We start from the raw sequence: 26,347 nt of genomic DNA on the forward strand, positions 1-26,347 counted from the left end.
GTTGTTTAGTCACCTTTGCTAATTTTTAAGTCAATCTAAATGAAAGAAAATCAAATTATATGTTATGACAAAAAAAAAAACAATTTCTGCTATTTTCGTAAGTAATCTTTTATTATTCAAAAACAACGGGGATTGGTTTTGCATTAGTTTCTGAGAAGTCGTCATTTAGAAATTTAATTAATTTAAAAAACTTTATTTAGTTTCTTCTTTAAGGGGTTTCATACATGTAAATCGTCAAAAATGTCAGAGGTTGGTATGAGCACACATTCAAACTTTTTTTTTAAATCTTTTTGCAGGGCATTAAAATATACATTTTCATCTATTAACAAAATAAATATGAAGACATTTGGATGTACCATTGCCGAGATATAGCTATTTTAAGTTAGCAGTTTCAAAAAACGGGTGCCACGATATCTCAACACTGCTTTGACCAAATCGGCTCAAAATTTTGGTGAAGACTCGTTAAACCGGTCCCGTGTGCATGACGAAGGCCGATTTTCAAAAACTTAATTTTTAAAAAAGATAAAAATATTTTTATGTTTTTCATATAAAAAATCGTCAGTTTTTGATTTTTGTATTTTTTAAAAAAGCAAAATTTCAAAATCGGGCTTCGTCATGCACACGGGATATGTCTTGGGAGTCTTCACCTCAAATTTCAGCCAATTTGGTCAATCCCATCTCGAGATATCGTGGCACCCGTAAATCAACTCGGTGTTTAGAGAAAAACGTTCACAAAGTTTGACAGTTCGCTTTGCGCATTGCAAATTTGTGAACTTAAATCGTCTCTTACTCAGTTCAGTCACGAAATATCTTCATGAAACTTTCAGGAGTGATTGAAAATCATCTTTTTAGTGAATTTAGTGAATTTTCTGTAATATGAAATTTTGTGATTTTCTACATGTATGTCCCTTAATTCAAGGGTTGTATCTCAGGAAAGAAAAAACAATCTTCAATGTTTCTTAGACGATTTAATAAGAAAAATCCTCAGACTATGAAAAAAATCAGAATGAGGCACTGTTTAAAGTGCAAAAAAATTATGACTTTTTCTCAAAATTTGATAATGGTGCACTTTTTTCTATAAAAAGGTTAGGTACTCTTCGATTGCCAATTCGAATTTATATCAAAACATTGAATTTAAAAATATTGCTTGAAATTCATTTTTTTTTTTCAAATAATGACAACAAATATTTGTTTCTTTCGTGCATGGTTTTTGTGTACACGTTTTCTCATTCAAAGTTACATGCTTTTGCATGCGATTTTGTACAGGTGTTTTTTTTACTGTGTAGGGCTAGTGATTTTTCACGGCAAAAAAAAAAATTCGCGGAATGCCATTTACAAAACATTCGAATTCCTGGAAATTTTACGGCACTCTAAAATCTGCCTAAAATTCCCTCGAACAAGAAACACTGTTGGATGACTTGTTTTTACCATATCGTTGTATTTGAGCTTAATTTTACTTTCATTTGACCCAATGTCACCCCCTCTAAGGGGTGAGATTGGGTCTATTTTCAAACGATTGTCATTTAAGGTAGAGTTAATCAAATTACACCATATTTTGGGAAAATGTTAGTAAACTATCAAGAATAATTCTACATTCAAAGATTTTGATTTTATTTGAATTGTTTTTTGTTATTAAGAAATTACGAGTGGTGTATCGTTTTTTGACCCATAGTCACCCCCACTGACGTTACCAAACGATTCGAAATTTTGCATGCATTTTCACTGGTTTAGAGTTGTTTTAATGAAATACTCTTTTTGCCTGCCTTTTCATTCAAAAAACTCTAAAACAGATTAAATACATTCAAAATTTGGAATCTTTTGATAACCATATGGCGAATCATAAAAAAATAGTATTTTCGAGAAAATACGGTATTTTGTGAAAATTTTAATATTTTATTCTAAAAATTCTAAAACAGTTGAAAAATTTAAAATTTCGAATCGTTTAATACCCATATTGCGAATTATAAAAATTTGAGTATTTTCTAGAAAATACGGTATTTTGTGATAATTTTAGTATTTCATTCAAAAAAAAAAAAAATTGAAACAATTCAAATACAAGCACAATTTCGAATCGTTTGATACCCATATTGCGAGTTAAAAAATTTGAGCATTTTCGAGAAAAATGGTATTTTGTAAAAAAATGAGTATTTCATTCAAAAAACTCTAAAACAGTGAAAATGCATGCAAAATTTCGAATCGTTTGATACCCATATTGCAAATTATAAAAATTTGAGTACTTTAAAAAAATACGGTATTTTGTGATTTTTTAGTATTTATACTTTGAAACTTACCATATTATCAAAAAAATATTTACTAAGAGGAAGCTTGAAAATTCAACATAATTTGGTTGGTTTTAGTCAATTTTAGAAATATATTAAATATAAGTTATCGTCCGTTATCGTCGATAAAATTATCGCCGATAGAATTATCGGAATAACGATAACGATAGATTATCGTTATCGTCCCGACGATAACGATAACCATTATCGTTATCGTTAGACGATAATATTATCGACGATAATTCTATCGATTAACAACCTTGACATTAATCTTGTATAATTTAGGTCAAATATCTAATATTGTTGTGTTCTATCCACATTTTGTGTTATATACATAAACCAGCATTACAAGTTGCAAAAAAGTGTTTCAAAACAACGTATGGGACATAACAAAAACAACTGCATTAACATGTGGGATTATTAGTTAGAAACGCAGTCAAGGTTAGCCCCAAAACAATGCATTTTTTCAAAACATTACAAAATCGTCCAAAACATGTTCAATCATCATCAAACGCTAGATAGAGAGATGTAGAGACCTGGAGTCAGGGCCGTATCTAAGGGGGGTGTTATGGGTGTTCAACACCCCCCATGGAAAAAAATGGCTTACACCCCTAACGCCCGACAGAGACACGGCCATTTTTTTTAACTATCAAAATTTAGACACCCAGGGAAAAACTCCACTCTCACTAGATACGCCATCAAGTGAAAAACTCAACTCTCAACAAACACCCCCTCTAAAACAGTTGACGCTAAGAAAAAAACTCATCTTTCACATAACACGCCCTTCTAAAAATATTTAAAAATAACTATGTGTCAACGAAGCCTAGAGAAAAATTTTACTCTTGATAAATACGCCCTCATAAAAATATTTGAAAAATAAGTTGATCGTTGACGCCTAGAGAAAAACAAGTTTCTCACTGAATACGCTCTTCTGAAAAGATTTAAAAAATCGTTGACGCCAAAAAATAAACTCAACACTCACTAAATACGCCCTCCTAAAAATAATTTAAAAAAAAAATCGTAGACGCCAAGAGAAAACTCAACTCTCACTAAATACGACCTCATAAAAAAATATATTAAAAATAATTTAATCATTGACGCTAGGAGAAAAACTCAACCATCACTAAATACGCCCTCATGAAAATATTAAAAAAAAAACTTTGATCGTTAGCGCCTTGAACAAAAAAACTCAACTTGCACTAAATACGCTCTCAAGAAAATATTTAAAAAAAACTTTGAGCGTTGACGCCTTGAAAAAAACTGAACTCTCGCTTAATACGCCTTCATAAAAATAATTAAAAAAAACTTTGATCGCTGACGCCTTGAAAAAAACTCAACTTGCACTAAATACGCCCTCAAGAAAATATTAAAAATAAAATTTTTGTTCGTTGACGCCTTGAAAAAACTGAACTCTCGCTTAATTCGCCTTTATGAAAATAATTTAAAAAAACTTTGATCGTTGACGTCTTGAAAAAACTCAACTTTCACTGAATACGCCCTCAATAAAATATTAGAAAAAACCTTTGATCATTCACGCCTTGAAAAAAAACTAAACTTGCACTAAATACGCCCTCAAGAAAATATATAAAAAAAACTTTGATCGTTGACGCCTTGAAAACAAAGCAAACTTTCACTAAATACGCCCTCAAGAAAATATTAAAAAAAAACTTTGATCGTTGACTCCTTGAAAAAAAAAAAACAAACTTTCACTAAATACGCCCTGAAGGAAATTTAAAAAAAAATTGATCGTGGACGCCTTGAAAAAAACTGAACTTGCACTAAATACGCCCTCAAGAAAATATTCAAAAAAAAAAAACTTTGATCGTTGACGCCTTGAAAAAACGGAACTCTCGCTTAATACGCCTTCATAAAAATAATTAAAAAAAACTTTGATCGTTGACGCCTTGAAAACAAAACAAACATTCACTAAATACGCCCTCAAGGAAATATTAAAAAAAAAAACTTTGATCGCGGACGCCTTGAAAAAAACTCAACTTGCACTAAAAATGACCTCGAGAAAATATCAAAAAAAATTTTTTGATCGTTGGCGCCTTGAAAAAAACTGAACTCTCGCTTAATACGCCTTCATAAAAATAATTTAAAAAAAAACTTTGATCGCTGACGCCTTCTCAAATCAACTCAACTTCCACTAAATACGCCCTCAATAAAATATTTGAAAAAAACTTTGATCATTCACGCCTTGAAAAAAACTCAACTTGCACTAAATACGCCCTCAAGAAAATATTTAAAAAAATCTTTGATAGTTGACGCCTTGAAAAAACGGAACTCTCGCTTAATACGCCTTCATAAAAATAATTAAAACAAAACTTTGATTGTTGACGCCTTAAAACAACCAAACGTTCACTAAATACGCCCTCAAGAAAATATTTAAAAAAATTGATCGTTGACGCCTTGAAAAAAACTGAACTCTCGCTTAATACGCCTTCATAAAAAAAAACTTTGATCGTTGACGCCTTGAAAAAACTCAACTTTCACTAAATACGCTCTCCTGATTTATTTTTTTAAAACTTTGATCGTTGACGCCAAGCAAAAAAAACTTTCACTAAATATGCCCTCAAGAAAATATTAAAAAAAAAACTTTGATCGTTGATGCCTTGAAAAAAAACTAAACTCTCGCTTATTACGCCTTCATAAAAATAATTTGAAAAACTTTGATTGCTGTTGCCTTCAAAAAAACTCAACTTGCACTAAATACGCCCTCAAGAAAATATTTAAAAAAAAACTTTGATCGTTGACACCTTGAAAAAAACTTAAGTTTAGCTTAATACGCCCTCATAAAAATATTTCAAATAATACTTTGCTCGTTGACGCCAATACAAAAACTCAACTCTTGCCAGATACGCCAAATAAAAAAATATTTTGAAAAAATTAAAAAGACACTTTGATAGTTAACCCACAGAGAAATATCGAAATCTCACTAAAAACGGCCAGCTATTTTTATTATAAAGCCTTTGACTTACTGTATAGACCCTACTGGATTTTTGTTAGTAAAATACTTAGATCGTTATCGGCCAGATCCAAATCCATCTTTGACTATGTACTGTACGCCAAAGTGATTTTTTTTAATAATATCGACATATGCAAATTTTCACCAATTTAAAAAAAAGTCAAATATTTTGGAAACAAAAAATGATAGAGCAATATTCGACTGCAATGTTTAAAAGAAATTTGACGCTGATTTGATTCAGCGTCATCATTTTGATTAAATTCAAACATGGCAGCATTTTGAGCAATTAGAAAAAAATGATGCAAGGATGGATGTAGGTAAATTCTGCTACTGCAAGCTTATAAATTTGAAATTCTCAAGAGATTTCAACTAGCCCTAACAATTGAAGTTTGATTGGAATCAAAAATTTGATAACGCCATATAATTCAGCGTTTCTTAATTTTTTTTTTTTGCTTAGTTAAGACTGAGTTTTGCTCTTTCATTTTTTGTATCCAAGATATGGCCATTTGAAAACCAAAATTAAAAAAATGGTCAAAATCGTAAAACTTTGGGGCGGTGCCAAAAAAGTAGGGATTTTTGCATGTTTCGATAGGATAAACAGTTTCGCTAAATTTTAAGCATGTTCAGAAAAAGTCAATTGCGAATGGTGTTCCGCTTCGTGAAATGGCCTCGTAAGCAATTGTATGGGCAGCTGTCAAACTTCTTTGGAAACTTGTACGGACAAATCAATGTTTAAAAATGTTATTGTGTGATATGACCGAGGATTGAAAAAAAGGTTGATGGTTGGTTTATTACATTTGACAAGGAAAAAAAGTATCCGTCAGCTTTGATGTTTATGTTCTTTCAAAGAAAAATAGAAATCTGGTAAATTTGCTTCGAAAACTTTTTGTTGATTTTGATTCTCCAAAAGCTTTATGAGCTTATAATTTGGGTTTTAAATAACAACTTTGGAGCAATTCTCTGAGAATTCGGTCATTTGATTTTTTTTGTATTTTTTGATCCGGCTGAAACTTTTTTGGTGCCTTCGGTACGCCCAAAGAGGCCATTTTGCATCATTAGTTTGTCCATATAATTTTCCATACAAATTTGGCAGCTGTCCATACAAAAATGATGTATAAAAATTCAAAAATCTGTATCTTTTGAAGGATTTTTTTGATCGATTTGGTGTCTTCGGCAAAGTTGTAGGTATGGATATGGACTACACTGAAAAAAAAATGATACACGGTAAAAAAAATTTCGTGACTTTTAATTTTACTTTTTGTCACTAAAACTTGATTTGCAAAAAACCACTATTTTTATTTTTTTCTATTTTCTGATATGTTTTAGAGGACATAAAATGCTAACTTTTCAGAAATTTCCAGAATGGGCAAAAAATCTTTGACCGAATTAGGATTTTTTGAATCAATACATTTTTTTTTCAAAAAAATCGAAATATCGGTTGCAATATTTTTTTCGAAAGAATCGGAAAATTTCACGAATGTTTCATATTTTAACATTGAAAATCCGACCATTAGTTGCTGAGATATCGATATTGGAAAATAGAGGGTTGTTTGGATGAGACTTAAAAAACATCAATTTTCCTGTTTTTAAACCTTTGCATGGCAATATCTCAGCAACTAAGGGTCGTATCAACAAAGTCCGAAAAAGCAAAATAAAGTGAATTTTCTCAGCTTTTCAAAAATATTTTTTTCCAAAAGTGGGCAAACATGGGCACCATTTTTAAAAAATCAATAACTGCGACTATTTTGAAAAAAATACATAAAAATGGCTATAACTTGAAAACGGTGCACTCTATCAAAATTTCACTAAAGTACTTTTTGATTGCAAATTGGATTTTACATCGAAAAATGAAATTGAAAATAATTTCAAAGATTTTTTGCCCATTCTGGAAATTTCTGAAAATTTAGCATTTTATGTCCTCTCAAACATATCATAAAATAAAAAAAATAAAAATAGTGTTTTTTTTTGCAAATCAAGTTTTAGTGTTAAAAAGTAAAATTAAAAGTCACGAAAAAAATTTTACCGTGTATCATTTTTTTTCAGTGTAATCCATATCCATACCTACAACTTTGCCGAAGATACCAAATCGATCAAAAAATTCCTTCAAAAGATACAGATTGTTGAATTTTCACATATCATTTTTGTATGGACAGCTGCCAAATTTGTATGGAAAATTATATGGACAAACTAATGATGCAAAATGGCTTCTTTGGGCATACCGAAGGCACCAAAAAAGTTTCAGCCGGATTAAAAAATACAAAAATTAAAATTAAAGAAAAATACCGATTCCGTAGAGAACTGCTCTTTGCTGAAAACATTGAAGAGATACGTCTACATCGCCTTAATTTTTTTTTTTTCTGACTAAAATCAAACTTAGGGATTATTGTTTGCGCTAAAACAAATCTCACTGATGTCTTCGGCAAACTTGTTCCTTGAAACACGAATTTTAAGCTCATGACATTTTAGAAAAATAAAAAAAAAACGGCTAAACCAAAACTTACGAGTTGATTTCCATTTGATTTGGCTTGGGATGCTCGAGTTCGTTACCAATCTGGCTCAAGCTGTGTACAGGTAAAAAAAGGCCCTCCTGTAAAATTTTCCCGAAAAATTAGGGGGCAAAAAAAATTACTGATGATAAAACTATTAAGGATTCTATAACGTTATTTCAATATTTTCAATCACATATATCACATCAATAATATATGCAAGAATAACAATATTTTCATGAACTTATTGATGTTTAGATAATTTTTTAGCATTACTGTTACAATATGTTGCAATGTGCAACAACAAATGATACACGCGAGTGGAGACAAATAATTAAGCATTTATTATAGATCGTTAAATTTATTAAAAGTTATGCACGCAAATTAACGTTTTTTAAGCAAATTTCACGTTTTTGTTTGGTACGCATTTGTTGACTGTATACGCCCTTCCTATAACACACGTACACCCCTAACGCCTTATGGGGTGAAACACCCCCCATTGAAGAATCCTGGATACGGGCCTGCCTGGAGTATATTATTATAAAACAATGGTTAATAATTCAAATTTCCATATTTTGTTGCTGTGTGTTCTTGAAATCATCTTGAGTAAGGATTATTTAGAGGCATCAAAATATAAATAAATAAAAATTGGATGAACCTTTCAAAACTCCAGAGTTCTGGTTTAAAAAATTCAAATAAAAATTTACATTTACATCGCAATTAATAAAATTCTATTTATGCTTAGTTATAGTATTATTCAAGATATTTTTGATTTTTGAGCTTAAGTAGTAGATTTAGAATTTTTAAATCCAAGATGGTGGCCAAAATGGCGATGATGGAACATTGATAGAAATGCATTTTGTTTTTTAAAAGGCAATCAACCATTCAAATTTAACTAAAATGGGGTCGCAGAACTCGAATTTGATGTTAAAAGTAAGAAAATAAAGAAATAGGAAAACACTTTTTTATATTCGTGATTCGACTATCCGAAGTCCCATACCAACCTTCGGATAATCGAGTCTGGACTGTATAATAAGAATTATTATGAAAATCTCAAAACATTATTAGAATGTGATGAAGAAATTGTAATAAAGTCAGGATGTTCTTCAAAAAGTAAGAGTATGGTTTTCTTTTATCATTTTGCCACGCTTTTATGTTTGATTAACCCTCATAAAAAATGGATTCCGACGCCACAAACAACCAAATTAGCACCTAAACACCTCTGTTTAATGATCCTGCACGCGATACAATTTCCTGGCCCTTAAATCTACCCGCCGATATCAAGCCCCGATAAAGCCCCCAGACGTAAAGGTCCCCAATTTATTGCTCTACTAAATCAAACCCAGGAGAAAGAAGAACCAAAACAAACCTTGGATTACGGTTCGTCACGACGAATGTCCACGACAAAGTGAAGAAAAATGCTGTTTAATGAGCCTGTGAAAGCTCCATCACGAGAGCCTACGTACTTAAAATGTTTACGTCGAAACTCGCGGCAGCTTTCTTCGCCGAGTCGAACGACATGTAATTGTGCTTCTGTGTCGAGTCGTCGTTCAAAGTCCACATTCGAGGAGGCATCGCGGTCTTTGTATCACAAACTAGGGGTTGATTTTTAAATAAGTTTGCTAATTTTGATTTTAGTTACTGAATTCTGAGTTGAGAAATTATCATGTTTGCAAAATAGCTCAACAACTAGAAAATTTCTTTAACAATATTCTAGCTCAACATTTACCGATACACCCCATTAAAGCTAGTATCAAGTGTGAGCGATTCAACCTGTGCAACGCTAGACAAAGTTAAACAAATAGAACCCGCACCGGGAAAGCTTTCGGGGCCGATATCAATCACGCTTTTACCGAGAGTCTCGTTAAGCAGGCGAGCCGAGCCGACCCGACATCGTTAGGGGTTAGGTTAGGTTAGGAAGTGAAGAGGTTAGCTGAGGTGAGGGTGTACTGCTGCATACGGCTGTCATCGCGACACACGTGCCACAAACAAATATCACGGCTGACAGTAGAACATGAAGTCCGTGCTTGTGAGGGTTTGTGGGAGTGTGTGTGCGTGAATGCTCAGGTACAAACATGTTATAACTCGTCTGAGCTCGTGTGAGCATGAATCGAGTCGAATGTAGTGACGATGGCAGCGACAACGCGGGTCGGAAAGTTTGCACACAAACTATGCTAAAAGATAGTGTGTATGGAAGAAAACGAGAATGATGAGCTTTTCAGGTGGTGGTGCTTTAGCTTTGGTGTTCGATGCTGAATGTTGTAGAGTGTGTCTTCAAATTGTATCATTCGAAAATCATAGCTATTTTTAGAGTTTTTTTAATAGGTCCTATGAACATATGAAACACTTAGAGCGTCCAATTTCCCGGGGTTTCAAATTTCCCGGGAAACGGGAAATTTTCAACAAATTTCCCGGGAATTCTCGGGAAATTTTAAATTTATCAAAAACTGTTCTGATCCTGGTTCTGATTCATATTTTGCAACAAAATTGTATAGAATAGCAACTTAATTGGTCAAAATATGTGTGAGGATTAATGAGTGCCTTGCCTGCTTGTAAAAAAACAAACAGTTTCAGGAAAATATATGAATTTTCTAAATTTATAAGCTATCTTTAAAATTCATTCAAAATATCGAAAAATTGTGATAAGTATTTTTTGTTAGGAAGTTGGTATTAACACCACACGATTGATTTTAAATTTGTCAGATGGAGAGAATATGATAAAGAATAATATTGATAATTAAGTTGAAATGAGAAAAAATTGCATTAAAAATGTTTTTAATGGCAAATTTCAGAACTAATCTTACTGGTTTGAGCTCATGAATAAATAGATAGGCATTAAATTTACCTTAAAAATCTGCTTTTTAATTGAAATACCATTTTATGCAATCACAACTCGAAGTTTTCAAATATTTGGAGCAAAGTTTTGAAATATGTTTGCCTTTTTCGGGCACCTTGTATAAAATACGAATTAGTTTTGTAATGATTTTTTAACGATTCAGCCTAATAAATGACTTCGGTTAAAATAATTCTTCTTGCACACTTTGAGAAACCAATTCAGTTTTCATTCAATTTGGTCATGGTAAAAAATCGAAAAAAAACTTTTTTTGAAACTTAATTTTGATCTTGGCGGAAAGAGCTACCTTTTTTCAACTGATATAACAACAATTTTCGTTTAAAAAGATTATCAAAATTATGATAGTTTATTTTCATTCCATAAAATCGTAATTTGTGTTGCCCTGCAAATAAATAAGATCTATTCCCTGTTGTGAATGCTTCAGAAATTAATGTAAGCTGAAATAAACCTTAACATGGAGTTTTTAGACGAACTGACAAAGTTCAATAAGAATAGTAAATTAAATTTAATGAAATAAAATTGAGTTCTATCATTATTTTTTTTTGTAAATTAAAAACCAATACCAAAATTTTAAGAAAATGTATACTTCCGCTTGTATTTCGGGAATTCCCGGGAAATTTACAAATTTCCCGGGAAACGGGAAATATATTTTTTTCGGGAAATCCCGGGAATTCCCGGGATTTTTTTTCCCGGGACGGGAAATTGGACGCTCTAAACACAATAGTTTATTGGAAAAATGTTGCGGAAAAATTGGGATTTTTTTCCTAAACCTATTTTTTCTGAATGGTCCTACCTAAAACTTTGCCGAAGATATCAAATCGATCATAAAATCCATGCTCAAGTTACACACAAAAACAAATGATGCAAATGGCATTTTTTAAATAAAGCAAAATAAAAAAAATGGAATTTAAAATTTCAAGCTTGATTTTCAGGAATTTTAGGTGAAAAGTATCACAAAATCAATATTTTCCGAGATATCGTCAGTTTAAAATTACAGGCTGATTAAGTGACATTTAGAGAAATTCGTTTTCTTCGATTTGAATTCTTTGCGGGGAAACTAATTGCCCGATTTTCAAAGCTCCAGAGAGAAAATAATAACAAGCCTTTCCAAAAATATGTTTTTAAGGGGTGCCTTTCTTTCAGACATTATTTTTCAAACTCAAAAAACCTAACAAAATCGAAAGTTTATACCTAAAATTAGCTATAACTTGAAAACGGTACATTTCATCAAAAAAAAAATAAAAATATTGTGAAGTAAATACAAAATACTTCAAAATATGACTTTAATTTATTTGTCCAGATCTCCGATATTTTCTATCTTCGATCTTTGGTCAGAGATTTCAAAGAAGTAAGTTTTTTACAATATACAATTGATTGGGGTTTTTTCATACATTTCGAAAGTTGAAACACAATTTTTAGAAAATACTCAAAATTTTCACAAAGCCACGTATTTTCGAATAAAATACTCAAAATTACAGTTTTTAAACTATGGGTATAAAATGCTTGGAATTTGTTCATATGATATGGGTATCAAATGATCAGATTTTTCTCATAAATTTCGAAAATTTAAACACAAATTTTTGAAAACACTAAAAATTTTCTCAAAACTACGTGTTTTTAGAAAAGTAGTAAACATTTTAGTTTTTGACAATATTGGTATGAAATGATAGGGATTTTTTCATACATCTCGAAAATTACAATATTTTTTTGTGAAATACTCAATTGTCACAAAACTACGTATTTTCGTAAAAATATTTAAAATTTCAGTTTTTACAATATGGATATCGAATGATCGGACATTTTTCAAGCATTTCAAATGTTAACACAAATTTATGAAAATACTATTTTTTTCAAATAACTACGTATTTTCGAAAATGTACTAAAAATTTCAGTTTTTTACAATATGGGTATCAAATGATCAGGATTTTTTCATGCATTCCAATAGTAGTAATATTTTGTGAAATACTCAAAATTTTCACAAAACTACGTATTTTTGAAAACAATTTTGAGTATTCCACAAAAAATATTATTACTGTCGGAATATATGAAAAGTCCCGATCATTTGAATTATTTAGTATTTTTTTCGAAAATGCGTAGTTTTGGGATTTTTTTTAGTATTTTGATGATTTTGATATGATGTGTTAACCAACAGGGCCACAAGGATGACCTATGTAGCGGTTGCCTAGAATTACAGTGGCTCAGACTTAAAGGGAGCATCTTACTGCCAAATTACTGCCGTATGAAGGGCCTAAAGGGGGTGCTTGGACGCGAACAAGCAAAATCTCTTTTTGTGTCCTCAGGGGATGAGAATCTCCTTCCGACAGTAACCTCCAATAACTCCGAAAAAAGTCTGACAAAGCTGGAAAACAGGGCTCGCACCCTGTTGGGGGCCTAAAAAGGCGCGGCAGACGGCTGGAGACTGACAGAGGTCAATCGATGTCGTAATTGGACAATCCTTTAGAATTGCATAATTAATAAACTATTTCCACCTTGTGACGTAGTTCTGGTCTTCCACTATCTACATGTTTTGGGAAAAAAATCAGTATTTCATAAAAAATATTATAACTTTCGAAATGCATGAAAAAAATCCAGATCATTTGATACCCATATTGTAAAAACTGAAATGTATAGTACATTTGCAAAAATACGTAGAAACGTTTCCTATCATTTTATTTCCATATTGTAAAAAGCTGAAATTTTAAATATTTTAACGGAAATACGTAGTTTTGTGAAAAAATGTTGTAATTCACAAAACATATTGTAACTTTCGAAATGTATGAAAAAATTCCGATCATTTAATACCCAGTTTGTGAAAAAACTTAATTTTTTAGTACATTTTCGAGAATACGTAGTTTTGTGAAAATTTTGAGTATTTTTTAAAATTTGTATTAAAGCTTTCAAAATGTATGAAAATATCTCGATCATTTGATACCCGTATTGCAATTACAAAAAATTTGAGTTTTTTTTACAAATTTTTTTTTCCAAAATACAGGAAAAATGCGTATTTTTGTGAAAATTTACATGTTATTATAATTGCAATGGATAGCAGACATCATCCCGACTCTAAAACACTATAATTATTTGGAGTTCGGATTTTTTTTTAGGATTATAGCCAATGTCTCCCATAAAGCCCAAATCCCATAAGCTCTGTGCTTCAGTTTTGCTTCCCACATATGCGGTGCTAAACCGAGGCATGACTGTATGTTAATATTTACAAATTTAAAAAAAATATATTTTCAATGCCAAATTAACCTTACAACAGACAAATGTCTTTTTTTTTTGAAAATGTTCATGGATTTCAAATCATAGGCACTTTTAGGTTAAATTAGTCTAAGGCTCTTATTTGTTGCAATTTTAACTAAAGATGTTTTATTTCAACAACAACCACCCCAGCAACCCTAAAGAGAGTGCATCCCAAACTGCATCGAACTGTTACCGGTCTCAACTCACGATCGACGGCTATTCTCCCCAAAGCCGGTTCGGTTCTTCCCCAAAGCACTACACACAGTCAGTCAAAAGCAAAATCACCACACCACTACCGTAACGTACACAAGCAAGTTCAGCTTTCAGACCTTGCAGCAACTAGCCGGTTTCTCGTCGTTGATTCACGAGTCGGTTGTCGGTTGTCGGGTATCCAAAAGCTTCTCCAGCAACGCTGGAATTAGTCATTCAGCAGCGCTCGTTCCGTTGCGTTCGTCTTCTGCGACTCGTCGTTCTTTTGTTCCGAACTTTGGGCTTATTTTTTCTCTCAGTTATTCGCGAGGGTACTCGCGAGAGAGTTTTACCCTTCGTTTTGCCTTTCCCGGTCATCGGGAGGAACCGGTCCGGTATAGTCGGCGACACGGTTGTTGTCCGTCTCGCGTTGAACGCATCAGGTTCGTTCTGTGTAGATGTTCTCGCGTTCTCGGTGACGTTCTATCGTGTTCTGTGAGACGTAGAAGTTTGTCGTCGTTGTCGATGTAATTCTCAATTATCGAAGCCAGGTGAAACTGGGTGTTTATTTATGTAATTTGAGTGTGACCATCGTCCCACTCTCGTCGGTGGGGAATTCGATAAAATCGTGTGTGGTTGTTAACCGTGTTTTTTTTTTTGCTGGAAACAGTTTGAAAGCAGTGCAGTGGAAGAAAAAATTCCAACCATATCAACAGATTTCCAAGTGTGTGATAAAAGCAACAAATAGAAAAAAAATGTACATCGAGTGATAAGAAATTTCACCGGAAAACGGATATCGAAAAGTGGAAGTAGATAAAGTGTCACGAGCCTTCAACAAATATTGGATCACCGGAGAACCAGCAACTTTACAACAGACTTGAGCAGACGACCACTCAAGTTTTAGTAACAAATTGCAAACAACCCAGCGAGATATTGTCCCTCACGGCAAGACTGCAAAAAAACCGTAGGCGAAGCTAAACGAGTAAGTTTCTGAAGCAACGAACAAGGTGTCACCACTGTGCAGCAGTGCAGTGGCGGCTTTCGCGAGAACAATTACACAAGTGATGTTGTAATTTGCTGTAAAGTGGCGTTTTTTTGCTCTCTGCTTTTTTCTTGCTTGCTTGGTTCAGGCAACGGAACATATGGCGCGAATGAGGGCAGAAATTTGCCCGTAAAGTAATTGTTTGAGAAGGGCTCTTGCAAGATTGTTTCATATCTTGAAATTTTAATTATGACCACGTTTTATTTACATTTCACTTTTATTTTTACATTTTGTTTTTAAAATTATCATCATTTCAACTCAACCAATCTTTAAAATGAGTTTTCCATTTGTAGGAGCTAATTTAAACCGACTTTTTATCTATGAAAAAAAAAAATACTTCTCTTGAGCAATTCTCTACGAAATCGGTCTTTTTTTTAGAATTTTAATTTTTGTATTTTTTAATCCGCCTGAAACTTTTTTGGTGCCTTCGGTATGCCCAAAGAAGCCATTTTGCATCATTAGTTTGTCCATATAATTTTCCATACAAATTTGGCAGCTGTCCATACAAAAATGATGTATGAAAATTCAAAAATCTGTATCTTTTGAAGGAATTTTTTGATCGATTTGGTGTCTTCGGCAAAGTTGTAGGTATGGATATGGACTACACTGAAAAAATATGATACACGGTAAAAAAAAATTTGGTGATTTTTTATTTAACTTTTTGTCACTAAAACTTGATTTGCAAAAAAACACTATTTTTATTTTTTTTTTATTTTTTGATATGTTTTAGAGGACATCAAATGCCAACTTTTCAGAAATTTCCAGGTTGTGCAAAAAATCTTTGACCGAGTTATGAATTTTTTAATCAATACTGATTTTTTCAAAAAATCGAAATATTGGTCGCAAAAATTTTTCAACTTCATTTTTCGATGTAAAATCAAATTTGCAATCAAAAAGTACTTTAGTGAAATTTTGATAAAGTGCACCGTTTTCAAGTTAAATCCATTTTTAGGTGACTTTTTTGAAAATAGTCGCAGTTTTTCAATTTTTAAAATTAGTGCACATGTTTGCCCACCTTTGAAAAAAATATTTTTGAAAAGCTGAGAAAATTCTCTATATTTTGCTTTTTTGAACTTTGTTGATACGACCCTTAGTTGCTGAGATATTGCCATGCAAAGGTTTAAAAACAGGAAAATTTATGTTTTCTAAGTCTCACCCAAACAACCCACCATTTTCTAATGTCGATATCTCAGCAACTAATGGTCCGATTTACAATGTTAAAATATGAAACATTCGTAAAATTTTCCGATCTTTTCGAAAAAAATATTTTCTAAAATTTTAAATCAAGACAAACATTTCAAAAGGGCCAAACATTCAATATTACGCCCTTTTGAAATGTTTGTCTTGGTTTAAAAATTTTGAAAATATTTTTTTCAGAAAATTTTACGTGTGTTACGTGTTTTTTCGGAAAATTTTACGAATGTTTCATATTTTAACATTGTAAATCGGACCATTAGTTGCTGAGATATCGACATTAGAAAATGGTGGGTTGTTTGGGTGAGACTTAGAAAACATCAATTTTCCTGTTTTTAAACACTTGCATGGCAATATCTCAGCAACTAAGGGTCGTATCAACAAAGTTCAAAAAAGCAAAATATAGAGAATTTTCTCAGCTTTTCAAAAATATTTTTTCAAAAGTGGGCAAACATGTGCACTAATTTTAAAAATTGAAAAACTGCGACTATTTTCAAAAAAGTCACAGTGGTTATAACTTGAAAACGGTGCACTTTATCAAAATTTCACTAAAGTACTTTTTGATTGCAAATTTGATTTTACATCGAAAAATGAAGTTGAAAAATTTTTGCGACCAATATTTCGATTTTTTTGAAAAAATCAGTATTGATTAAAAAATTCATAACTCGGTCAAAGATTTTTTGCACAACCTGGAAATTTCTGAAAAGTTGGCATTTGATGTCCTCTAAAACATATCAAAAAATAAAAAAAATTAAAAATAGTGTTTTTTTGCAAATCAAGTTTTAGTGACAAAAAGTTAAATAAAAAATCACCAATTTTTTTACCGTGTATCATATTTTTTCAGTGTAGTCCTTTTCCATACCTACAACTTTGCCGAAGACACCAAATCGATCAAAAAATTCCTTCAAAAGATACAGATTTTTGAATTTTCATACATCATTTTTGTATGGACAGCTGCCAAATTTGTATGGAAAATTATATGGACAAACTAATGATGCAAAATGGCTTCTTTGGGCATACCGAAGGCACCAAAAAAGTTTCAGTCGGATTAAAAAATACCAAAAAAATCGAATGACCGAAATCTGAGAGAACTGCTCTCTTGATTTACGTTTTTTCTGAAGTCCAAACTCGATTATTTTAGTGACATTTGAATGGTTGATTGTCTATTTAATTATTAAATGCATTGTTTTTACAACCCATAACCGCCATTTTGGCCGCCATCATGGATTTTAAATTCTTAATAATTTTAGAGTTTACTGCCCCTCTTCACACATTTGACCCATATGCAAAAACAGCAAACTGAGAAAAACGCAGGGCAAGTTTGTCCCATACATAAGGCTATTTTCCTTCAATTTTATAGAACAAAGTACTGGATATTTTTGGTTTTTCTGAAAGAGCCCAAAATTATGAACTAAACTGAGTCAATAACTCAAAAGTGATGAAAATGTTACCTGACAATAAAAAATAAGACAACAAGAGAATTGCAAATTTTATGTTAAGTTTCATAATCTCCCTAAAAAATCTGGGAGTTAAACGAATTATTGATTTAAATTGATTATTGAAAAGACTTGTTGTAAACTATTCAGAATACATTGCATAATGCTAATTTATGTATTTCTTTTTACAAAATATATATTTGTATACCACAGAGGAAAATGTTTTAGAAACAATGTATTTTGAATTATAGCATTTTTGATATTTTACAAATTTTTCTTAGCAACATAACTGTTATGAGCATTTTGTCATACTTTTCGCCTCTCCCCCTCCCTTCTCTTGACCATAGCCGAGGGTAAAAAAACGTTAAATAAAATTTGTACCAGCCTTATTTGAAAATTGGAATGCTTGAAGTAAAATTTTCCAAGGCATACGAATAATCGAGCCTGGACTGTACCATTTTAAATATTTATATTTGGGAATCATTTAGGTATTTTGTTATTTTTTGAAAGATTTAAAACCACTTCTGCAAACTTCACCAATAAAAAAAAAAAACATTTTTTTTGCTTATTGAATTTAAAAACTCTAAACCTACTCGATTGTATATCAAACATGATTTAATTAAATAAAAGAAAACTATTGAATAAATTTTCTGTTAGCAACGTGTTGATTACTTAATAAACAACTAATTTATTTTTAATTTTCGAAGAATCACTTAAATTTATCTGAAATAAAAGAGTAAAATAATTTTATAACTAAGTTTTTTTAGAACCTTTTGAAAAGTTAGGCCTCAAAAAATCCTTCTAAAAACCGAGGAAAGTTCCCGATTTTTTTTCCTTTTTTCACACTTATCCTAAAAAAATCAATAGGGTGAAATCTTAGATAAAATCAGGGTAGGTTACACCCGTTTGAAAAGAACTAATTTAAAACTAAATCATTACTTTCAAAGATATCGGCATTTGAAAATTTAGGGTTATTTGAGATCACTCAAGGAGGTATAAGATTATGACAAAAAAAAAAACAAATTCTCACTTTTGCCTGTTTGACAGTTTGCCAAACTAGCAAAACAAGCTAAAAGTTTCTACAAACAAATGCAGGCAAACTGCCAAACTGTCAAAATGTGCGAGATTTGTTTGTTTGTCATAGTCTAATACCGCCTCCAGAAAACCTTTCAGTTTTACTTTCAGAGGATGTATCTCAGTAAATATTGATCCAATCATTATTTTTTTTCTGAAAAAATATCTGATCTGTACAACAAAAAATCAATAGGATCAAAACAAACGTTTGATAGTGTGTGTGAACTTCGTGTAAGAGGGGTGTCAAACTAAAAAGTGACCCCGTTCGTTTGACAACAGTTGGTGTCTAACCATCGGGGTTTGAGTGTAAAACATTTCCCTGGATTCAGGAATTCATGGTTCCGAAAAATGCCCCAGAATTCTTTTCCGAGATTGACGCACTGCACGGAGAAAAAAGAGTTCTCAAAATCGTAAGCAAGCGGTACGGTTTTCAAAAATGTACCATGGAATTTGAACACTTTGTTCATGGTTCCCATTTTCATGAACGCTTGTTCACGATTTTGGGAACTCTTTTTCCTCCGAGTAGTTACAAAAATCGTATTTCAGAATCAGATTCAACTAAACAAAAAAAAAAAAAAGGTTCATGAAAAGAGCTTAAAAAATGTTCAAATTATATTCTACTTTTGTGAGCTAATCAAAGTGAAGAAAGCAAGAACATTGTGGAAACTTCAATGAGTTTAGAAATCACTCTTGCAAAGCATAACTAACCTTGGCTGGGCCATCGTTTCGTTTATTGTTTGTTTTGTCAACGTTCTATGGCAACAACATTGTCAGCAAGTTTTTTTTCGAGTCTGCCCAACAGCACCAACCTTTGAAACGCACAATTGAGAACGTGGAGTGAAATGATATTCAGCTAAGAAAACTTAAAATGATGCTTTTTATGAGATTTATTAGCTTTTTCATAAATACAAAAGAAAGTTGAAATTAAATATATTTATCATCATTGAAAATCAAAACTTGTAAACATACAATTTAAAATTACTTTAATACAATTAATTTGTTACCGTTCAAAATCACTCAGTTTAATTTCTTTATCCGTTGCACCCACTTTTCAAAAATTCGTTCCAATATTTCCGTTCCCAGCGTCACGATGCCGTCGCCCTGGCCGTCGATATTCGATAACGACCGACACTGACGGGGCGGCGTAGGGGTTCCGCACTTAATGCTTTATTGCCGTGCTTCGCAAAGTTTTTTTTTCTTTTTGACAGATGTTTTTAACCCTTATTTCGCCCGCGATGCTTTCGAAAGTTGTCCAACCGCTTTCGATACACACCGACCGCCGCGACTTCCCCCTCAGCGTTTGTTCTGGTTGAAATTTTGAAAAACGACGCGCCCGACCGACTAGCAGCTGTCATTCAATGCTGTTATCTGTCAGTTGGTGGAATTTGGAGCGGCCGCCGCGCGCATGAAAAACATAATGCCGAAAAGTGATCGACCTTGGGGCGGCCCCCAGTCGGACGCGGTCCAATGTTGGATGAAGTTTTATGATAAAAAAGGGGAGGGTGGCTTGTTTTAAATTTGTAAATCTAATTTATCTGAATTTTTTAAAAAAAATATTAAAGCCTAAAGAATTTCGAAAATAAATCAAAATTTATGATCCAAAAATTATTAAAAATATAATTATCCAAGCATAGGTTCATCTACCCTTTCTGTAGAAAAGCCTCACCAGCATATGTGTATGTGCAGAATTACACACTTTCAGCAGCACATTAGAATAATGAGTTGATTGATAGAGCTTTTCGTAATGGCCAAAGGGGTGGCAGAGGGGAAGGCTGTTTCTGGCAGCTGGATTATCAAAAAGGTGTAGGTATTAGTTGGAAAGCTTACCCACAGACAGGCCAATCAGTTCGATACATAGCCGGCAAAGCTGAGTGAAGAGAGGTTACTCTTCTTTTACTTCTTCTTTTTTGGGATATAATTTGCGAATCATAGAATTCGAAACATTCGATGATGATTTGACTCTAAAACAGTCCCAATTAAAAAAAATACTTATATTTTTAAAATAAAATTTGTTGCTGACCTATTTGTGTGTCAATGGTTGAAGTTTGAAAAATAGTAAAAAAACACAACTCGACATGTTTAAATTGATGTAAGCAAACGTTTCCATTTCATTTTTACCCGAAATCAACAATTTTATTTATTGGCAGAAAAATCTCTAAAATTTAAATTTGTCAATTGGAGCGTGTTCAGACAAACAAAATCATACCTTGACGAAACTGAAGCATTTACTTACATTAACTTAAAAATCTCAAGTTATGAAATCAATTAAAACTCAGTAAACAAAAGCTGAAAAAATATTTAACAAATATTTATTTTCTCCATACATATTCACAATTTTCCATAAACAAACTTCAAGCGATTAGAGGGAGGTGTTCTCGTGGCAATCATTTTTCCATTTAAAAATCTTCCTGGCTTATTTTAACTAAAATTGAAAACATTCTAATTTTTTGAACATCTTAAATTAATCTTTAATAGGGGAAATATAACCATTTTAATCACTCTAAGCCGTTCGACCAATTGTCATCACTTTTGCCGTTTTCCGCTATTAAATAACATTTTCAGATGTATCAACAATGGAGAGTTGCTTGCTCACTTTTATTTGAGCTATTTATTACTTTGGAATAGTGAAAAACACTTTATAAAAGCTGTAATTCATGATCAAAGTGCTGATAGGCCGATAATAGAAATAGGCTGAAAAAGGGTATAGTTCCCCTAACATTTATTTGTATGATTTTGTGTGCAAAAAATCACAAACTACCCGTTCAACCACTCTACAAGATGAATGATAAAAATAGAATCAAAAGCTCTCGTAACTTTTGTATTGGTGAACTGGGTGAGAAATTACCATCTCACTGTGTTCCCACACCACCACCACTCCGCCAGTACTTCTCGAGCTCTCGGGAAGCTGTACTTGATTTGCATGTGGCGGAGATTCTCTCTTTTGATAGTTCGACAACTTTTGTTTGCTTGGCTGAGCCATTTGGATGATGCTTTGACTTCATTCACAACTTGATTATCCGGTTTCATTATTCAGATTTTTTTTCCTTCTGTCAGTTGATTAAAAATGTCTGCTTTCGAACTGAACTTTAACATTTTCCTTTCCATTAATTCTAGTGCAAACTTTTTAATTAAAACTGCACTTCGCGTTCTTTCTTCATGCTTGAATTATTAAAACAACAATTCTGCTTTCTTCGAACGTAACATTCTGGCCCCGCGTGGAAACGGTTGGTTGCCGATAGCGATCAAACGTTGAACTCTGTATAATGATTCCCGAGGGGGGGAACGTTACCGGTGTGTTCTGTTGTGTTGTTATGGTTGGCTGAATCGACCACATACGCCACACATCAAATGGCTCCAGCAGCGCGTCAGTTGGCTTCACAGTAACTCCCTCTAGAACACCCACCCCTCGAACGAGGGGATTCTTGCCAAGTTTAAACTATTTTCTTTCGTTGAAGTAGATGTACAAAATTGAGATAAAATCATTCATTTAAGATTTTTAATAGTATCAAACAAGACTTTTCATCTATACAAAGTTTTGGTCCCTCAGCTCTGGTCAAGTTCGATAGAAGAGGATAAATTTTAAAATTCAAGCTTTGTTTAACATCCCAAAGCCCAAGGCTCCAAAAAAGTTGGAACGGTAACTTCAACTCGCTGGTTCTCGGGCATAACTCAACCAATCAAGATGATTATTCTTTCCAGTGATTTGTTAGGATGTCTAAATGATTCTAGAACTTTGCAGAACTTAATTTGATCAAATCTGTAATTCATGCGATCAAAAACATCGTTCCAACTTTTTTTTCGCGTGTAAAAAAAATGTAAAAAAAAATTGCTTAAAATTCCGCGGAGGCAGTCATTTAAAAAAAAGGTGGAACGATGTTTTCGGTCGCAGAAATTACAGATTTGTTCAAATCAAGCTCTGCAAAATTTTAGGATCATCTAGACATTCTTACAAATCACTGGAAATAAGAACCGTCCCGATTGGTTGAGTAATGCCCGAGAACCAGCGAGTTGAAGTTACCGTTCCACCTTTTTTGGGAGGCTTGCGCGTTCCAGTGTTAAGGGGTTACATACATGTAGAAAAACACAACATTTCATATTACAGAAAATTTACTTAATTCATTTATAAGATGATTTTCAATCGCTCCTGAATGTTTTTTGAAAGAATAAGAGACGATTTAAGCTAAATATTTTGCTATACGCAAACCGAACTGTCAGTCTTTGGGAGCGTTTTTTCTCGAATCACCGAGTTGATATGGGATGGACCAAATTGGGGGTGAAACCTCTCAAGACATATTCTATGTGCATGACGAAGCCACATTTTTAAATTTTGCTTCTAAAAAAAAACAAAAATCAAAAACTGACGATTTTTTTTAATGAAAACTGTAAAAATATTTTTATCATTTTTAAATAAACCTTTTGAAATCGGAAAATCAATTCACACGGAACCGGTTTAACGAGTTTTCAAAAAAATCAAGTTGATTTGGTCAAATCAATGTTGAGATATCGTGGCACTCGTTTTTTTTTTATACAGCTATAACTTCAAATAGCTACATTTCAGCAATGATTCAACCAAATGTCTTCATATTTGCTTTGTTAACAGATGGAAATGTATATTTTAATGCCCTGAAAACAGATTAAAAAAAAGTTTAAGTGTGTGCTCTTACCGACTTCTGACATTTTTACCGAGTACATGTAAGTAAATGGAAACAAAAAATATAATAAAATTCTTTATACATTTTTAAAATTATACACCATGCTACCGTCTAAAAATGTCAAAATATCAATGAATTCATGGAAGTATTTTTTCCTAAAGTGTATCGTCCTTTTTCTGATCGTTTGGACAAGTTTTATTTTCAATTAAAATTTGTGTTATTAGCAAAATTGTTTTGTGAACTTGCACAATTTCTTTGACTACTTTCTTCTCTCGCAGTAAAAAACCAATTGAAAAGTTGAAAATTTTAGTTTACCTCTATTCCATTGTAATTTTACATTAATTTATGAGGAAAAATTGCATTCACTCACGAGAAGAAGTAAATTAGTTAAATCATATTTTTAGGTAAGGAATTTAAAAGCATTAATACTTGTTTAGTTTATCACACAAACTTGTGCAAGTAATAAATAATAATTTGGTACAATTTTTCACTAAAATGAACATTTATTTGCAAAACTTTAGAAACTTAAATTTTCCTGATAGTTTTTATTTGATCTATCTATAAGCAATTGCAGCTAACATATTTGTGAAAATTTCTATTTTTTCCAAAAAAAAAAAAACATTCAAAAATATCATGGTTTGGTGGCAAAATTTTGCCTCTGCATCTCTATGGCTCAAAAGTTGCGGATTTTGTCCCCTGAAACATTTAAAAAATCAATAATTAAAACATACGAATTTTGGGAAATTGTATTTTTTTGTGAAAAAAGTTAGTAAAAAATCGTTTTTTTCGTGTGCCTGTCCTCTTCAATTACTACAACTTTGCCGAAAACACTGATACGATTAGAACATTCCTTCAACATAAATAGATTTGCGAATATTTACGTATCGTTTTTGTATGGTCAGTATAAGTAAATCAATGACTCAAAATAACTTCTTTCTTTGTTCATAGGGAACGCCCCCACAAAGTTTGAGCCAAACAAGAAAATGCACAAACGTTGCTGAATTCGTAGAAAAAATATGTTGGATTCTTTCTAATTTGTTTTGAATTTTTTATTCAGTAAAAATCTTGCTATCAGATATTTTTTCACAGATTATTTTAGTATCTTTTTATAACTGTTTTAAAACGCTAAATTTTACTCTAAAATATCAAGTTTATTATAAACAAAACAAATTTTATTGATTTTCAAATCTACTAAAAAATTTTCTTAAATTTTGTATCCCAAAATTTTAACATTAAAGCCAACTAAAAAGTAGCAATAAATTAAACTATATACATGTTTATAGTTCAGGGATGACACATGGTTTTTTTTAATGTCTGTTTAAAGTCTGTGTATGTCTGTGCATTTATCTTAATCTCAAAAATATCAATTGACAGTCATAGAAATCCATCAGAAATTGTGTTTTAAGCGACTAACAAAATAAGTTATGGTTAATATTTGTACAATATATTATTTTAATGAAGTTTTTTTGAAAGGTTGTGCATCTCAAAAAAAGTCTGACACAAGCTCAAATGTCAAAATTTTCATTCTACCCAAGCTTTATAAAAAAGCTTTTCTCGTTCTGTGTTTGTGTGCGCTCAATTAATCCCGTCTGACAGCGAATGCAAATATTTTGCCCGGCTTTTCTCTTCTATTCTTTTGCTTACATTTTTCCCACTTATTGTCCCCCCCTTTGAAGGGCGGTGAAATGTGAGAACTCGGGAACAAGGCCACAGATTCACCCCCGGTGAAAAGCTCTGCTAGGGGAAAGCCGATCCGATGTTGTTTGTGTGTGTGTGTGTGGGGGGTAGTTCTGGTTGAGTCGGTCCCCACTTTGGACCCCGCGGTTGGACGGATAGACTTAGATAAACATATGTGATGCTCACATGGAATGGTTTTGGATTTCCATTACAGTTGGGTTGACAACGTTGAAATGTGTGCGATTTGTGAAATTTGATGACACATTCTTTATGTTATAGTTGTGCCCTTGGGGGTTTGAGAGATTGGATTCCATTAGCTTTTTTTTGCTGACATGCAAATATGGTAATGGTTTTGTGGTTTATCGGAAAGTTGTTTTATCGATGGGAGTTGTGGAAGTTGTGGTGGTCTGAACATGCTTCAGTTATTTATATATTCATACAAGGACTGAACTTTTGGTTAGTCTAGGAGTTTTGGAAAGAACCGTTCCAACCTAATGTTGCATCAATGTGTAATTTGGATCAAGGTTCTCAAACATTTAAGAGAACGTCTTTGCTCTGAATGGTCTACTCAATTACTAGGTCTAAAACCAAAAATAGATGAACTAGTTCTTCTTCAACCACTCGCTGTACCTTCAAGCAAGATCCTCGGCGATTCCACTCACGTTACTTTGTTTAAACCAAACCAAAAAAACTGATTCATCGCCTGGATTCAACGCAACCGCGGGACAATGTCATCCGGTCTTGCCGAACCAAATCTGGCCAACCATTGCTGCTGCTGCTGCTGCTAATTCCAAATGCTAAACCCAATCATATAATTGAGTTCAATTTTTGCGTCGTCCACCCTCGCACGCAAACTTTATTCAACGCAAATTAGGTACCGACTTGTGCCTTCACATTTGTGGAGTGTTTTTTGGACGCTCCCCACCCGCACAAGCGCATCTTCACGTCCAGTCTGGAAAGGTCTAGAAAACGTGGACGGTTCGTGATTGACCTCAAAACTTCTTCGAATGTGGTTTAAAGAGTCCGGAGGAGGTGCGATAGAAGCTGGGGAAATTGAGACCAATTTGGTTCCCTTTTTAGGTGACACAGTTGTGGTCAGCCGACAGGACTTGGAGTGAGGTCATGAGTTGGGGACAAAAATCAATTTATGAACCCAAAAACATGCAACTGTCTTATGAAGTGGCAACTGGTAGACAGAATTATCAAAAAAGCAAAAAAAAACCTTTTAATCTTTCGTGTTGGGCAACAACTAC

At 32.7% G+C, this 26,347-nt stretch overlaps 2 protein-coding genes across 2 annotated transcripts in view; both read left to right on the forward strand.

Annotated features, from left to right (window-relative positions):
- The first annotated feature begins 14,259 nt into the window (after nucleotides 1-14,259).
- The window catches only part of LOC120431017 (clavesin-2-like), a 292,456-nt gene continuing 280,368 nt past the window's right edge, over nucleotides 14,260-26,347 (forward strand). Inside the window, exon 1 of the mRNA XM_052709002.1 lies at nucleotides 14,260-14,462. The gene's annotated coding sequence lies outside the window, so the exon portion shown is untranslated. The remainder of the gene's footprint in view (nucleotides 14,463-26,347) is intronic.
- The window catches only part of LOC120425199 (clavesin-2-like), a 39,968-nt gene continuing 28,064 nt past the window's right edge, over nucleotides 14,444-26,347 (forward strand). Inside the window, exon 1 of the mRNA XM_039589630.2 lies at nucleotides 14,444-15,001. The gene's annotated coding sequence lies outside the window, so the exon portion shown is untranslated. The remainder of the gene's footprint in view (nucleotides 15,002-26,347) is intronic.

Source organism: Culex pipiens, chromosome 2, assembly GCF_016801865.2.
Source record: "Culex pipiens pallens isolate TS chromosome 2, TS_CPP_V2, whole genome shotgun sequence".
In the NCBI taxonomy this organism is placed as follows: Eukaryota; Metazoa; Arthropoda; class Insecta; order Diptera; family Culicidae; genus Culex; species Culex pipiens.